Source organism: Miniopterus natalensis, chromosome 6 (genome assembly GCF_054644295.1).
Source record: "Miniopterus natalensis isolate mMinNat1 chromosome 6, mMinNat1.hap1, whole genome shotgun sequence".
Lineage (NCBI taxonomy): Eukaryota > Metazoa > Chordata > Mammalia > Chiroptera > Miniopteridae > Miniopterus > Miniopterus natalensis.
Window position 1 is genome coordinate 38,700,815 of NC_142086.1, and position 18,230 is coordinate 38,719,044.

At 33.2% G+C, this 18,230-nt stretch overlaps 1 long non-coding RNA gene across 1 annotated transcript in view; it reads right to left on the reverse strand.

Annotated features, from left to right (window-relative positions):
• Positions 1–18,230, reverse strand: part of LOC148092889 (uncharacterized) — a 480,973-nt gene that overhangs the window by 416,436 nt on the left and 46,307 nt on the right. Inside the window, exon 2 of the long non-coding RNA XR_015714668.1 lies at positions 5,432–5,482. This is a non-coding gene — a long non-coding RNA (uncharacterized LOC148092889). The remainder of the gene's footprint in view (positions 1–5,431; positions 5,483–18,230) is intronic.

An 18,230-nucleotide genomic window follows, 5' to 3' on the forward strand; every position in this document is an offset into this window, starting at 1 on the left:
AATGGGCATGCAAGGCAGGAAGGCCAAACAGGACACACATCCAAAGAGAACATAATGAACAATCTGATCAGAACACAAAAATATTCCTCACACATGTCCAAAGAGAAGAAGAAATAAATATACATTTCCATCACCTGCTCTTCCATCACTGTTACTACAACCCGATTCACAGAACTATTAATAAAAAATATTTAAAAGAAATATATTTTTTGTAATCTAAAAAATGTTAGAAATTATTACTATGATTTTTCAATTTGACATGTGAAAATACATACTGAGGTTATCTATATCATAAATAGTAAGCCAAGGTTTACAAAACTTTTCTTTATCATTCACCTTGAAAGCAAATATCACTTCACCAATCATCCAAGGCCACATGTACCTTAAAACATAATCTGAATTAATTTGGCCTGCCTGCTTCTTTGAAATCTAGAAGTGATCTACTATTAATAAGGCAGGCCATTGAAGATAATTCTTCCACTGTAGACCAAATTCCCTAACCTGTGCCAGAATTGAGAAGTCCAGCAAATTTTAATTTTTTAATTTAATTTTATATCTATATTTGTAATGTTTATGAGTTTATTATATTTTCCTATCAGACTGTAAGCTCCACAAGGTTAAGGACTATGTCTTTTTTGTTCAACAGTTATATATAACAAGTAGGAAGTTCCTGGCACAGAGCAGAAATTCAATATACACTTGCTGGAGGGTAGAAAGAAGGGATGGCGTTAAGGAAGGTGGGAGGCCTGTGGTTAGCTAATATCCTCTAGCATTATTTCTGTGATTATGGGGAAAAATTTTTTTAAAATGTACACTCTACTTAGCTTACCTACCCAACAATTCACTGATTCATCCACCTATCTTAGAAACCAAAAAGATTTAAACAACATTAAAAAATAAAATAGATGAAAAGTGAAAAAGATAGAAATTAGAATAGGAAACAAAATGTTCATATATGTATACATGTAAAGACAAATCACAGGAAACTTGCTTTCTTAATTTCTTTAGGTTAATCTTATTATAACCACTATTACAATGCTTTTATTATAACAAAACACTAAGAATATTTACCACTTCCTCACCTGGCCATGCACTACAGCCGCTACATAACCAGGTTCCTTGTATCATGAGTCATAGACTCTATTGGAGGAAACAAGTATTCAATTATAATAAAATGTAATAAATAAGTTAAAATAGTAATAAAATAGGTTTCTGTGAGAGAACAAAGCAGGATTCTTCTCTGAACCAGCAAAAATGCTTACATAGTAACTGCTGTACTTTGATGCCACTATGTCCTGTTCCAAGGGACTTTTCTGATACATGAAACATTGTTGGCTCTTGATGCACAGGGAAATATTACTAAGTACAATTGAGATCCGAACATGTAAATCATTCTATCATAAGAAGACACATTTGAAAAATGGGGTTTTTCTTATAAGTGAAAGCCTAACTGATTCCACTTAGCCTGGTAATATGTTTCCGTCATTCCGTTGGACCAGCCCACACATATTGGGCTCTTGATAGGTCCTGGGCTCGACCATCTGGCCCTTTATTTACTTTATTCTTTTTTAATACTGACAAGTGTATTAGTAACACTTCCATGATCACTGGTAAATATAGAGCCAATGCACACAACCAAGATTTTCCCTAATTCTGAAAGTCACTAATTAGTTGTGGGTAGGGGTTGGGGAGTATTACAAAGATATGTTGAGCGGTACTACAATAAGTAATCTAATTCCCACGAAGAAAGCATGTTAATCTGCTTCCCACCTCATTAGAGGAATAAAAAACATCTTGTCATCACTAAAGGATATAAAGAGAGACCTGAATATTGGAGGAAATGGTAGATAGAGAGGAAGAATTAATGCAGCATTCAGGCAGGAAACACAAATCCCCTACATATCGTGGACAATGTTCATGGTTTCTCTGGATATCTTTTGATTGCTCTATTTATCAGTGTTTTTCATGAGCATAGTTTATTCAATTAATAAACACAAGCTTCCAAAGAAAACAAATCAGGTAAATGAATCCTACTTAAATGAACTGATCGTTCCTCTGGTACTTAAGGTATACATTAGGCAACTTTGAAAGCTGCATTAATCTTTTCAAACCAGCAAGGTCTCATTTACTTGAGCTTCACAATAAAATACAGTAGGCTTAAAAGAGAGAACACAGTTTCCAAAGGTGCTAAAAAGTCATTTAGAGAAAAGATATGGTCTAATTTAAGTCTGAAACTTGGAATTCAGGCATTTTAAGTCTATTAAAGAACATTTATTTTACTTTTTTACAATATTAGTTTTGTTTTTTAATGAGATATAGTCTAATACTTTAATTTTCCATGAGATTTAGATTCCTCAAAGAACCTCAACTGATTGTTGTGTGTGTTAATTCAAGCATCAAGTTTAAAGTATTATAACTCATCCCTGAAACTAATGATTTTGAGTAAGATGGAGTCCATTGTCCTCATTTCTAAGATCAAACAATGGAATACCAAGCAAAAGCCTTTTAGAGATTATTTTTGGTTTCAGTCTATCTCCTTTTTTCATAGACACTTTGGGAAAAGGATGACATTCAATTATAGTACTTACCCCAAACAACTAGAATCTCAGCTAAAAACTTATAAAGCTGTGGATTGTGAAGTAAATATTAGTATTTCCTTAATTAAATTCTGTAACTAATAAATAAAAGTTAATTGGTTCACATGTGAAAGAAAACTGATGAAAGGTTGAAAAATAGAATAAACAAGGGGAGGAAAAAAAGCACACTGTTTAATATCTAATTTAAGAACTGTCAAAGAAGTGGGGCATGTCTTATTTACTGGTATGTGAAAAATAAAGACTGGATGCTTTTGCACACAAATAAATGCAGATAGAGAAACACAATAGAAGCTCTGTGTTACAATGGAACTTAAACTCCGCTGGGCAGTGATCAGCTAAGAAGGAACAGAGACAGCTACAATGCAATGATTAACGAGCTGACAAATCTATTATTCATGACAGGTATGTAAGCAGTCAGGGCAGCAGTGCTGGTGTCCTCTCCTCACCAAGCAGCTTTGCCAGTACAGACTGGATGCCTGGAACCAGGCATGACACAAAACAATACAGCCGATAGCCAGCTACGGGGAGATTCAGCACAATCCAACTCCGGTTCTCAACAGTACTAGAAATCTCTATTGAATAATGATTGTGATTGGTGTATATTGTATTTACAGTATGTTGCCCAGCACTTACCTCTATTTATCTTACTGTGCAGAGCAACTTGCCTGAAACACCTACCTGGAAATTCTCAGTATATATTACGGGGGGGAAAAAGTGACTTTATCAGTTGGCAAAAAATGTCAGTTGATAGGTATGACCATCATGTCATTACATGAACAGATGGTCAAAGTGAGTTCATTTCACTGACAGTATATTATTGGGTCTTTTTATCCCTGAACAACCAAACCAAACAAAAGTACGACACAGAAAAGGCCATTACGCCTTTCCGCCTTTGGTTGGCAGCTTTATCTGTGAAATATGAAAATAAAAAACCAACACAGACTGTGATCCTGCATAGTACCATTTCCACATAACATTTAATTGAATATGTAAGTATTCATATTCAAAAATCATCTTGATATTTGTGAATATAAAAAAATACAGGGGATTTCTTTTTTATCTTTCAACTCCATGATCTCCAGTAAAAGGAGAAAAATAAAAGTTATATTTCTTATTCTTCAGTTTTGTTTTTTATGTAAGCAACAGTTTACGGGGGGGGGAAGCGAGTTATAATTCTTTCTTGTTATTCAGGTATTTTAATAAAAATGTTAGAAAAAATATATTAAAAAAAGCAATCCTCATATTAAAGTCTATTTCTCTTTGAAAGGCTATGCACTCTCTGTGTATATATTATTTTTACTGAATAATTTTAAATGTAAAGGCTGAAATATTCATAAACAAATGAATGGTCTAGCAGGTATCCAATCACCAATTACTACGTTTTACACCTTGAGATCTCTTGAAACACACACACACACTGCTATATAGACTCAGTATGATAGCTTCATCTCTATAGTCAACCCAAAATATAAAATATTATCTTGATTTTGTGAAATAAAAAATGTTATGGGGTAAAGGAGAGATAAAAATTAATAATATATTTCTATCTATAATGGCTAATAATAAAAACAGATGAAAATGTATTGCTAAAATGCATCTACATATATGGTTATGAAAACTTAGGTGCAAGGAGAATACTGGTTGCCTACCTTCAATAAGAGCTAATGAAGTATGAGCTTTAAGATACATCTTTAGTACTTCTGTGTCTTAAAATATTGCTGGGTATTAATTTTTCATCAAGTTGTCATTTTCTCTGACATTTGGTTTTATTAATCAAGGCATTTATCATTAATTTGTAGAAAATATCGTAATTAAGCCAAATAAAATAAAATCCTTAAAAGGTTAAAATTAGAAAGCAGGTGAATTAGAACTTTGACATTACCCTGTTGACATACAGGAGCTTTTTGAAACTACGGAAATCAAGTTTTTGCAGTTAGTTTGGTGCCTCAATCTTGGGGCTGGGTAGGTTTTTTATATGTTATAAAGATTTGATTTAAAGCTCTCTGACAGTTTTGACATTCAGGTGAAAGTACTGCTGCTGCATTTGGAACAATTTGCATATCCCACTGCTAAATAGAATGTTTGAGGTGTGCACTGGTGTAAAGAAATTAAAAACAAGCTATCACACATGCTTAAGTGTATGTATTCAAAAAACTGATGGTTGGATCACACCGTCCCATCCCCCTCCAATGTAATCTGTGATTTACTGTTCTATAATAAATTACCCTACCATGTTATTCTCACTGGAAGATCTAACCATGCATGTAAGAAGCAAAGTAATTACAACCCCCTCTTGTCTAAGAAACCTTCTTCAATCCCTATGAGCTCTTTATACACAATGAAGAGACACAAGTTGATTGTAAACTTCTTGCCTGAAATTCTGGACTTTAGTAGCCATGAAATCTCATCTGAACGGTTTTGGTGTTCCCAACAAATGCATTTTTATTTTTTAGAGTCTTTTACAAAGCTCATTCTGATGAGGAATAGGTACTGACTTTTTGGCTTTGAGCCAATATGTCTATTTAAGGAAAGGGAAAGGTATAAAACTAGAAGAGTTCCAAACTGATTTTACCAAGGGGAGGGGCCATAATACATTCCCATAGATGGAGGAAGGGGTACAGCAACATCAAATTAGGCTGAGATTTTCTCAGATGACACAAGCTTTCTTCTTTTCTAACTTATAATTTCAGATTATTTTTTAGGCAGACATAGAAAAGGATATTTAATGTGTTAAAGGGTAATAAAGGAAAGACTTAAGTTAGTAAACCCAAACACTTAAATATTATAAAACTTTTCAAGAAGATAAAACCCATTCAAATATCACTGGACATTACCTTCAGCCTTCAGAGTCTCAAAGGGCAAGTTTTAACACTTCTTTTGTGTAACTGTAAAAAGAAATACTTAGAATTAGAAGTCTGCCAAAGAAACAATTTAGATTTCCATAAAATCTCTATGAGTAGTTTTGAGAATTAGATAGCTGAGTTTGTGTACGTCAACTAATATCTATAGTGTTTCTTAAAAGAGCTAACATGTTCATTTGTGTATGTGCAGAACAAGTACTCAGTAAAATGTGACAAAAATATATAATGTAAACCACTGTATGTATAGGACTCATATGGAGGACAGGTTATTTATTATAGTATTATTAAAAGATTTCTTAATTTACACAAATAAAGGCTTTTACATTTATATTTTTACAATTTTAAAAAACTAATACCAAATAGTCTTTATCCCATTTATTTGTTTATTCTTAAGTATCAGAGATTTTGCAAAGGTCTACTATGCCCAATATACTGGTAAACACTGGTGAGTTAGGAAGTATACATGTAAGAAAGACACAGGTCTAACCTCAAAACAGTGAGTGAGGTCGAAGAGATATGCATAAAAAAAGATAATCCAAAAAGAATTAAAAGTACATGAGTGGAAAGAAATAGGGAACAGAGAGTAACATGTTCAAAATAGCTGGAACTGGTCTACAATACCTAATACATGGACATGAGGGAGTGACTTTAAGTTTTCAGGTCCTAGCAAGCAAAGCTAAGAGTAGGGTCCTACTCAGATCTGGAGGGAGGGATGTCAAACAAATGGAGATGATAGAATCAAAGTTGGGACTTGGAGCAGTTAAATAGGCAGGATGCTGAGGTGCCTTTGAAGCCAATTCTGAACATGAATTTGAACATGAAAATATTTAACTAGAAGCAACTCCCCTGTTAAAAATTGAGCTTGATATTGTATATCCTTGGAACATGATCCAAATTTGCTGTGAAATCTCAATGATGACCTTAAGGTCATATTTACTAATAACCTCCACAGAGATTCAGTTATTTAAAGTCTCAAAAGCAGTTTTACTCATGGAAATGCATATAAAAGCATAACCCAATCCTGTAAAACAGAACATCTACAGTGAAAGACCTACTAAAACGAAAAGAAGTCTCAGAACTTTAATTGATTGGATCTTTAATATGCATAAACAATATTTTAAAAAGGGCAAACAATAGTCAAGCAACAAACCACACCAGGAAGCCAAAAGAAGTCAGAGTTTGGGGTTTACTGATAAACAGGATCCAGGAAAGGAAGGTGACAGCCCTATTATATTCAGGCCACATGAGTAATATCACACCTATTCTGCAACACCAAACTTTCCAAGAGGCACTAAAAATTAGAATTTCTTAGGAGAACTGAGATAAGAACCATTATTCATGAATAAACAGAGGATAACTAGAAATGGAAAAGAAAAAAAAAGTTCAGATTGTAGGGATGAGGTAGGAAAGGACACCTGGGAGAAAATTAATTTGGCTACTACATGATATGTTATAAAATTAATTTTTATTTATTTATTGTCTGTCTCCCTCACTAGAATGAAAGTGTCATAAGATCAGAACTATCTTTTTCACTGTATTACCCCATTTTCATGAATGGTGTCTGCCAGAGAGAGTAGATCAATGAATATTTATTGAATAAAAGGATGAACAGACTAACCAACCTATGAAACAGGCACTAAGTCTACATCTATTTACAGATGAAGAAATTTATGCTTAAAGAAGTGAAATGTTATTAATTAAATTAAACTTTGCCCTTTGCAACCCCAAACCACTATAACCCATTGTTTATAGTCTTCCACTCAATATTCATTCTAGCAGGGAAACAAACAATAAGCAAATAAACTGGTAGACCTATAATGTTATCTAATCAGTACTTTGAGGGCAAACAAAACAAGGTAACAGCACCGAGAGTTACATGGGCTGATATTTTAGATGGGTTTGAATAGGAAAGCTTCTCAGAGGAGATGGTAATAAGAAAAGGCCTCAGTGAAGTGAGGAAGGCAGTCAAAAAATATCTGGTAGACCATATGAGTTCTTATAAGGATTATATATGATACATATCAGCTTTCTCATGAAATGGCTAGCACACAGCAAACAGTATTCTGAAAGATCATTATTTTATGTTGCTATTATTTTTATAAATGGTAAATTCCCCCAGTAGACTACAAATTTGTCATTCATTTTTACTTCCCTACCACTCCTTAAATAGTGTCTAGCAAGAATTCAGTAAACATTTATAGAACTGAAAATAGAAATACACATTACCAGTTCATTAATTAGAAAAAGTAAACAGACTATATGAATATGAAAAAGTTACCATATTTAATATGCTGGAGTCAATTTAATTCTGTTAAATCAATGTTGCTTAATAATTAATCATTTATGGATTAAAAAGAAAGAAAAAAGGGAAAATATATATAAAATAGCTACATGCAGTAAATCATAGATTAAAGAAAGTAATAAGGAAGAATCAGAAAAAATGTTTTCAATATTAGTACGCTGTCTTGACCATTTACATGCTCTGCCTGCCTGCATCAGATTAATACATTTTCTAGTGCAAGGAGTCTACTACACAGGTGTCTGATTCATTTATGTGTTCCTATTATGAGCACAGGGCCTGAAATATAGCAAACAGTCAATAAATCTTTGTTGAACTGAATTGAACTAAAATGATGTTTAGTAATTCTGATGCTTTGAAGTCAGTTCAAATTTTAAAAAATACAACAAAATAGGAGATCACAACAGAAAAAAATATCAAGTGTTAGGTTTTGGCCCTGTAGAAAAGGAGTAGCGAACGAAGTTAGTTTTTAACAAAGACTGAATTATATATAACAGTGTGATACTGGCAGTAGAAGAGACAAGTAAGTAGCACAGACCATAGGAACTCAGTATGGGGTAAATGTTACAGGTAGCGTTTCCAGTGTTGAGATAATTGACTAATTTATGTGAGAAAAAACAATTTTTGTTTCCTACCTCTTACCAGACATCAAAATGTAAATCGGATTAATATATTTGAATATAAGTAAAATAATCAAAGAGCTTTAAGAACAAATATGTATATAATTTTCTAAACTCCAAGGTGAGGCCTTTTGAGGCACATGGCAGTAGTATAGACCTAAGCAAAAGATTTATGAATCTCACTACTTAAAATAAAACATTTTTACAAATCCAAAAATATCTTCAACAAAATTAAGAATCCAACAACAAATAAAAATAAATATTTTTAATGTGTATGATATACATAGGGTTAATAACCTTTACCTATAAATAAATGAAACAAATCTCATTTTTTCAAATGAGCATGCAATTGGTAATAGAAGAAACACAAACTAAGATATATATGAAATAATATTAATTTGTAATAACAATGAAAGAAATGTAAACTAAAATAACCTAAATATTCCATAGTAGTGAGCTGGTTAAATTAAATGTGATATAATGATAAACTTTCATTAAATATGACAAGTGAAAATTTATAGTATGTCATTCAGCTTAAAAAGCCAGTTAAAAAATGATAATAATAAGATACCAATTTTAATAATTTGTACATAATATATAAATAAACATATATATATATATATAGAGAGAGAGATTATGTACAATGTTTGGTCATATGTATATATAAATGTAGTTCTGTATGTGTGTGTGTGTGTATATATTAGAAAAAATGTGTATGTATTAGTAAAAGCATGTAAGGACTAATAGGCAAAATTATTCCTGTTACTTATCTCAGACAGTATGATTTTGGCAGATATTTTTCTTCTTAAAATTTCTTTTCAGTTTCTACAATAAACACAAATTACTTTTGTTTTTTAATCCTCACCCAAGGATATATTTTTATTGATTTCACAGAGAGAGAAACATCAATCGGTTGGTCCCTGTGTGTGCCCTGACCAGGAATTGAACTCGCAACCTAGGTATGCGCCCCGACCAGGAATTGAATCTGCAACCTTTTGGTGCACAGGAGAACACGCTAACTAACCGAGCCACCCAGCCAGGGCACAAATGACCTTTTATAAACAAAAAAGCACTGACACAAGACACTTGCTCTATGTTTCTCTCTCACACACACATACGCACACACAAATTAGATGATATATTATTAGATTTCTTGAATGTGAAGAAAGCCATTTGAAAATGTCTATCTGTCCCTATTTCTGGGAAAGGTCACCTTTGTTAACTGCATAGATTCAATTTTTAAAAAAGAAGAAGGAAGGAAGGAAAGAAGATGGAGTGAGGAAGAAGGAGAACAACAAAAAAAGAAAAAGAGCCATGGCTGGTGTGGCTCAGCTGGTTAGAGCATCGTCCAGTACACCCAAAGGTGGTGGGTTCGATTCCCGGCAGGATATATATCCAGGTTGCAGATCGATCCCTGGACAGGGTATATGTGGAAGCGGCTGATCGATGTTTCTCTCTCACATTGATGTTCCTCTCCCTCTCTCTCTCTCTCTCTCTCTCCCCCTTTCCCTCTCTTCCTCTTTCTAAATATCAATTTTTTTAAAAAAGAATAAAGAAACAAATAAGATTTGTAAAAAAAAATCAACTACCTATAATAATATCAGATTCCTAAAAGCTAAATTTTAATTGATCACATCTTCAATTAAACTTTCAAAAAAAAGACACAGCCTAGAATATATAAAACTTAAGAAGTTTGAGGTTATATTTATATAGTAAGCATACTATTATAAGAGAAACCAGATAAAACAAGCATCAACTTAACAGGATCACTATAAAGAGACAAATTATGCCATGAGAAAGAATAGATGAAGCCACATCAAATCAGTTTTGAAAGTAGGAGGAGCATAATTTCAAATAAGTAAAAATTCAAAGTAAGCAAATGACACCTAGGACAAAATAAATTGAAATTCCTAAAGGCTGTTTCTTCTCTATCAGTAATTAGATAAAACAAAGTCTTCTTTATTAAATAAAAATTAAAATACTAAGTTTGGTTGTATCTCATCAAAATTGGCAAATAAAATTTATAATCCTTAAAAAACATCAGAAAGAACCTGTACACACATGGTGAAGAGGACAAGATGCATTCCCTCTAAGTCTGGAAAAGACTAATTTAGTTCTAGTGGAGGTATTCATTCTGGCTTTGGGTATTATTACAGTTTTTAAAACACCAGAATAACCTAACAAGTTCTATGGCAGACACCCTCCAAGAATCTGTAAAAGTGACCTGGCTGTCCCCCATACTAAAGCCATCTAAATCAAATCAAATTCCACTGCGCAGAGCTCTAGGGCAACAACAAAAGACCATTCACTTGACTCAATTATACGTGCTGTTAGGTATTTCAGTTTCCCTTCCAAACAGAGGGAAAAAGTTCAGAAAGATTATGTACTAAATACTGCATTTTAACCCGAAAATACAATCAATTTCTTTTTTTCTCACTTGTCTCTTTAAAAGTAACCCAAGCCCATCCCTTTATTACATGCAGCTTTACTCTGTTTATTTTTACTTCCCAAATGCAGAATGCCTTAAATAAATTCTTAAAAACCAACACACCAACAAATAAATAAATTAAAACTCAATGACTATACAAAGTACACAGTCCAGCCTGCTTAATTTTTAACAGGTAAACAGAATGCACTTCTAAATTATTTACTTAATCTTCCTCAACTAAAGCTTTAACGTTTTTGAGCTTGGAATGAGTACTCTTTCTAAGGATCCACAAGACAATTACTCTTAAATATTCTATTAAGACATTTTAATAAAAGCAATTAAAAAACACCAAAGTGAATGTGAATTTAAACCAGGTGCATAAGTACTTAAGAAATGCAAAACATTTTTAAAATTTCAGAGGTCAGTGAAATTCCCTTCATGCCAATTCTCCCTTGCCCTCTTTCAGATATTTTATTCCACAATACCTTTGGACGGAATGAGTAGAAATTCTCTGTACTAAATTATATTAATGAGGTTGATATAATAATGGTTTTGGAGGAAGCATTTATAGAACGCTCTTAATTCTTAAGCATATCATAAGAAATATACAATTATGAAACAATGGAAAATGTTAATAATTCTGAAACTAGAAGGACAAAAAGAAAGAATGAACAGTAACCAAATACCAGCTCAGCTAATATATTCGAGAATGATTGTGCTTGATGCAAGTAAACATCGATTACCTGGAGTGCTGGGTAATTAAATTTTTTGGCTAGCTATTGGTGAATAAAGTTTTTGTTTTGATTCTTTTAAATAAAAACCTAAGATATACTAGGTTTGTTATGCCTTGGTAAATGGCTTATAACTTTATCTTCATTAAAGATGAAAATTTTATACTATCTTAGAGGCTGGCTCTTAAACTTTCGGGGGGTCATTGGTCCCACTGAGAAGATAACAAAAAACAAGGATCTCCTTCTCTAGAAAAGTGTACATGTTCACAAAATTTTGTGTAATATTTCCAGAAGCCAGGGACCCCCATAAAGACCACTTATTTAATTTTACAGAATTCTAAATATGTATACATAGGAGATTGTACTGACGACACAGTGATCTCAGGACATAACAAGGATTTTAAAGTTGTTTTATTAAGACAACCCTAATAATGAACCATTTTCTCATGATTTGTCCCCTTGAAAACAATTGTGCTTAATTCAGTCTTGGTGAAAGGTTAAATGTGCTCTCGTTTTAGGACAATTGCACTATCAGTGCTTTGAGCTTTAAAACAAAATAGTACTGTTTTCAAATCAGTCCACATTCTAGAAGTGGCAACAATTTTCTTATATTTTTATAACTCTCAGAGGAGGCAATGTCAGAGAAAGCTACTTAACTTTCCTCTTTAATTCTAAAGATTATAAGATAATAGCAACTACATAAGCATTTCCTATATTCAGGTTGTGTGCTAAGTGCTTTTATGTATACTTACTTATTTAAACCTCACAAAAATTCTAGGAGGTAGGTACCTTGATATCAGATTATCCCCATTTTACTGATGTGTAAACTGAGGCACAGAGATTAAGTGATTTGTCAAAGATCACCTCTCTGCTGAGTGACAAAACCAGGATTCACGCCCAGTCTGGCTGCAGAATCTGCACTCCTACAAACCACACTACAGTTCTAGTTCCAACTGGTCATGAGCTGATGGGTTTTCTAGTGTGGTTTTATATTTAACACAAGTCCACCTCTTTACTGCCATGTAAGAAACAGTCATACAGTTTTGATCAGACATACCCATTTGGGGAGTTGTTCATAGGCTGCTGACAAAACTGGCACCACCTTTGTGAAGCAGACAATTATATACTATTATAAATTCCCCAGAGTTGAATGCCAAGATTGAAAAATAAGACACCACGATCTCAGTAAATGTGGAACCCTACAATAAAAGCTGACCCGTCATTTCCTTTCTGGAAATAGTTCCGATGAGTTATAAAATTGAATGATTATATATTCGACGGGCCAACCAAGACAAGACAAATGGAGCATGTTATCATAACAGTACCCAAAGGTGAGAATGTCTGCTATTCCTAATTTGTCTAAAGAGAGGAACGAACCAGATTATTTAATTTTTACTTTGTAGTCTTAAATAGAGTCTATGAATTAAAATGTTAAAATAAAATGCACATTTAGCAAGGGCAGGCAAGTTGCTTCCGTGGCCAAAGCTGCAACAACATAAAAATTTTCTTGGCACATTCTTCTCACTGACAGATTGAGTGTTCCCAGGGATAACAACCAATTTGTATCTCAGAGTTTGCTTTTAGTGTACCAACCTTTATATTTTGAGTGATCTCACAAAGAACAAAGGATGAAAACAAAACAAAAAAAGAAGACAAAAAGAAAAGATTTCCATCCTTACAGTTTGTACAGAAAAGTTTTGTTATAAATTTATTCCATTTTCTTTTTATTTAATTACTTCCTACATACAAATGCAATCAAGCAAGTACCAGTGAGACACAAACAATAAGAGCAAAATAAGGCAGAATGTTGAGAGCCCTGAAACATGGTTAAAGATCAGATACCCAATAAAAAAGTACAGTGTAAGAGCAATAGCAATGCAGATGCAAGGATACGTATCAAGAAGCCCTGGCCAGGCTGCTCAATTGGTTAGAGCTTCGTCCCAACAGCCAAGGTTGCTAGTTCGATACCTGGTCAGGGCACATACAAGAATCCACCAATGAATACATAAATAAGTAGAACAACAAATCAATCTCCCTCTCCATCTCTCTCTCTCTCTCTAAGAAATAAATAAATAAAATTTTAAAGCATACATAAAAAGAAAGAACTTTGGTAACTGACGGAACTTTTCTTCATTAGACCCAGGAACTTTTACAGAGTAATTGATTCCTACGCTGCCAAGTCAGCTGAGAATGAAAACTTGGTTAAAATAGAAAGTACGCCTGGAATAAAATACCATCCTCAGCTCCTTCTGTCTCTAAATCATCCCACATACCATAGTAAAACAAATATGTGGAAATCAACCTTATTCTTTATAATGATTCTAATCACAATATTGAATCCTACGTACCTGGTTTTCAAAGTCCTCCATAATCTGGTTCCATTATGTAACCTCTCTTCCACATGCAGAAACTGTAGCCTCCAATCCAATTTTATATGATTTTAAACTAATAGACATTGACTCAGCAAACATTTAGTAAAGCCTACAATGTGTCAAGGGGTGTTCACATACCTAAAATCTACATGGTCTTGGAGCTAAAGAACCAAGCACTAACCTCCAGTTTCTCCAAAACACTCAGTATATCAATGCTTTCTCCCTCTTACTCATCTCATTCCTATCCAGACACTATTCATGGCATTCTCTTGGATTCAGCAAAAACTAATTCAGATACAATCAATTCAATCACTCGCATTTTAGCTCAGACACCTACATTTATCTTTAGAAAATACTGACCATTTGGACACTTTAGAAAAAATACAGAAGGCTTAACCTTATGCCCTGTTCCCAATAGTCTCATACAGGCACAAAACATCCTGGATCCTAAATTAACACAACACAAACACTTACACACAAACTCTTTTACTAGACTGCAGACACAGTGGTCTTCTTTATACAGGGATGGGCAAAAGGAGGTTTACAGTTTTGAGTATGCAAAATAGTTTACTCTTTTATTACTATTTATTAATTATTGTATTAGTTTCCATAGAACAACTGTAAACCTATTTTTGCCCCAGCCTGTATTCCTTTATCAGACCACACTTGTTTGGGGCTTTTGAGTTTGTATGCCTGGCACATAGTAAGCACTCAAATACCTGAAGAATGAATAATTAAATAAATGAAATAATTATGAAGTTAATATTTAAGCCATAAATATTTATCAAGCACCTACAATGAACATGGTGATATTTTTTACTAGAATCCCTGGCCGAAATCCCTGCCCCTAACATAAGTATATTTGGGAGCACACTCCAAGATAAATTTGATGAGACTTATTTTTAAAAAAGTGCTAAACAAAAAAGATTGTCACAGAACAAGATCTAAAAGGTCTTGATACTTAAGACTAACAACATTGTTTTTCTCAGCCACAGTTCCCCTTATATTTCCCCATTAAACTTACTGATATGTCATCATCAACTTTTAAGATTTCACGAACAGTTGGGTGGAACTGAATGAAGGCAATAACAGTGTCACATATCACATTTTGGATCTTTATTGCCAAAATTGATGTTTTAGTCCCCATGAAACATGGAAGATTCAGGGTAAGACTAAACTGTAACTGTAGGAACATGTACAAATTCACTCCCTCCATGACAGATGTACTCACAATGTACCTATGCCCACACATCACAATAATTCTAATGTTTCTAAAAGTAAAACATATAAATAAATTATTTATTTAAACCAGGGATTAGTAAATTTTCTGTTAAAAGGCCAAATGATAACTACTTTAGGCTTTGTAGGTCATACAGTTTTTGTCTCAACCATTCAACTCTACCACACCATGAAAGCAACCATAAGCAATAAACATATAAACAAAAAAGCAAGCTTATATTTCAACAAAAATTTATTTACAAAAACAGAAAGTGAGATCATCAGGGAAATGCAAATCAAAACCTCCATGTGATCTCTCTTCATACTGTTAAAATAACCACTATTTTTAAAAAGACAAGAAGAAACAAGTGTTGGCAAGAATATGGAGAAAAGGGAACCTTTGTGCACTGTTGGTGGGAACGTAAATTGGTGTAGCCACTATGGAAAACAGTATGGAGGTTCCTCAAAAAATCAAGGAACAGTATGAGCCAGAAACTCCACTTCTGGGTATTTATCCAAAGGAATTGAAAACACTAACTCAAAAAGATATCTGCTTCTTTTTTTTTCTTGTTTGCTTATTTGTTGCTTTCAGTTTTATAGTCCACATATGAGTGAAATCTTGACTTTTTCTGTCTGACTTATTTCATTTAGCATGATATTCTCAAGATCCATTCATGTTGTCACGAATGGCAGTATTTCATCTCTTCTTATGGCTGAGTAGTATTCCATGAAACCTACATAATTTTATTAACCAATGTCACCCCGATAAACTTAGTTTATAAAAAGATATCTGCACCTCCATATCCACTGTAGCATTATCTACAACAGCCAAGACATTAAAACAACCTAAGTGTCCATCGATGAATGAATGGGTAAAGTAGTGCGCATACACACAACAGAACCTCATTCAGCCATAAAAAAGGAGAAAATCCTGCCATTTGCAACAGCAGAGATGGACCTTGAGGGTATTATGCTAAATGAAATAAGTCAGGCAAAGAAAGACAAATAGCATATAATCTCATTTCTATCTAATGGAATCTTAGGAAATCTAAACAACAAACTGAACTCATATATAAAGAAGACAGACTGGTGGGGGGGGTGGATGGATGAAGGTGGTCTAAATGTACAAACTTCCACTTATAAAATAAATAAATCTTGGGGATGAAATGTACATCATGGTGACGACAGTTATTAATGCTGTATTGTATATTTCAAAACTGCTAAAAGAATGTATCTTAAAAGTTCTCATTACAAGAAAAAAATTACAACCGTGTGGTGCTAGTTGTTAACTAGAGTTATTATGATGATCACTCCACAATATATACATGAATTGAATCATTATGTTGTATACTTGAAACTATATAATGTTACATGTCAATTATATGTTTTAAAAAAAAGAGAGAGAGTGGGAAAAATTTATTGACCCATTAATGAAGTCTAGAGAAATTCTATATGGGGAGACTTAGCAACAAAATCTGATTAGAAGGGGTGTTAGGAAGGACTTATATTAGAAGCTTCCTTTGTGTGATATGCATGTTTTTACATAAATTGTATAAGTATTAAGGGACTGATAAAGATTAGAGAAGACCGAAACCCCTCAGATCACCCTCGCTGCTGCCATCCAATACTACAATCAATTTTGGGATATTTTGGGCATTACATTTGGCCTTAGGTAGATGTATCTTCTTTCCATTAATATTCAATCTATCACATTATATGTAACCCTATTTTAAAATTATTTTTTAAAAAGCCAAAAAAATACTTAGTTGAAGTTTAAAAAATAAATTCCCTTTCCTCATGCTACTTCTGCAATTCTATTTTAAACAACTATTAATTTTGTCAGACATGATTTGTTTGTAATAAACTTATCTTGTTCATTGCTCATGATTCCTTTGTCTTCACAATGTTTACTGATTGCTCTTCCAGTGTTTTACTGAAAATGTCAGGCCATTACAAGTTACATTTCATTACATCTATTATAAGAATTGTTTCTTCCTCAAACTCTTTTAGGTCTTCTAAATTTCCAATTAGAATATACCTTCATATATCCAAAGTACTAAATACTCCTTACCAGATTCTAGTTGATAACTATTTTCACATATTTTAAACTAATTTTATGCTTCTCAAAATTGTATTCCAACACCAAAATAGCTAAACAATTAAATTAAAACTTGGTTGGTGAAGATTCTAAATGATAGTACATTCATCCACATTGTTGCGAGACGTGTTATTTATTAATTAGTAACACTATCATTTTCTATTCTCCATCTTACGGTTATAATAAATTCTACTGCCAATCAGCTTTCATTAAGCAATCAGCCCTTCTATCTGTGATAACCAATAAATTGTACTCTACTTTTCTGACATCCAATTCTGCTCTATCTGTTCTGGCTACATAAATCTCTAGAGCCTATGGTGGTGTCAAAGCGTTTTTTTAGCTTCAGCTAGCTTTTTGCAGAAACACTAAAACTGTAACGTTTAAATGTAAAGTTTACCATTAAGTTACATCAGCATGTCATACAACCACAAATTTTAAAATAAAGTGAGAAAAATATAAGGTTTTAGATGCTATTCTAAAAGCTGCTTCAATTGGATTCTGTACTCAGTAAATGAAAAGATTTGAGAATCTTAGTAAAAGTAAACCTTGAGAAGGTTGAAATAGCCATTCTAAATAATGGGAACATTTAGGTAATTGTCTGTACAAAACAAGGATCAGGCTTTTTGAGGTCATAAAATGTTTGACCTTCCCGGGTAAGATGAATGCCGAAAGCTTACTATGAAATTACACAATCGGGGTGAGCTTGTTGAATCGATCTAAAAAATATGGTTGTCAAAAGCTCCATAAAGTAACTGATTCATTAAAGAAATAATTGGAAAGATTCTTTCTCTTTCCTGCTATGAAGAAGAATCAAAACGGTGCAATATTTACAAAAGAGGCTGAAGTGTTCATGGCTCACTTGTGAGACTTGAATACCTTTTTTACCTGTTTTCTCGCTATGTATTGAGAATGTTGAAGAAAAGCAGTTCCCAAAGAACACAAGGTTGCTGATCCTGAGTTCCTGCTAACATCACATGATAGAATAGGAGCTTTCACATACAATCAA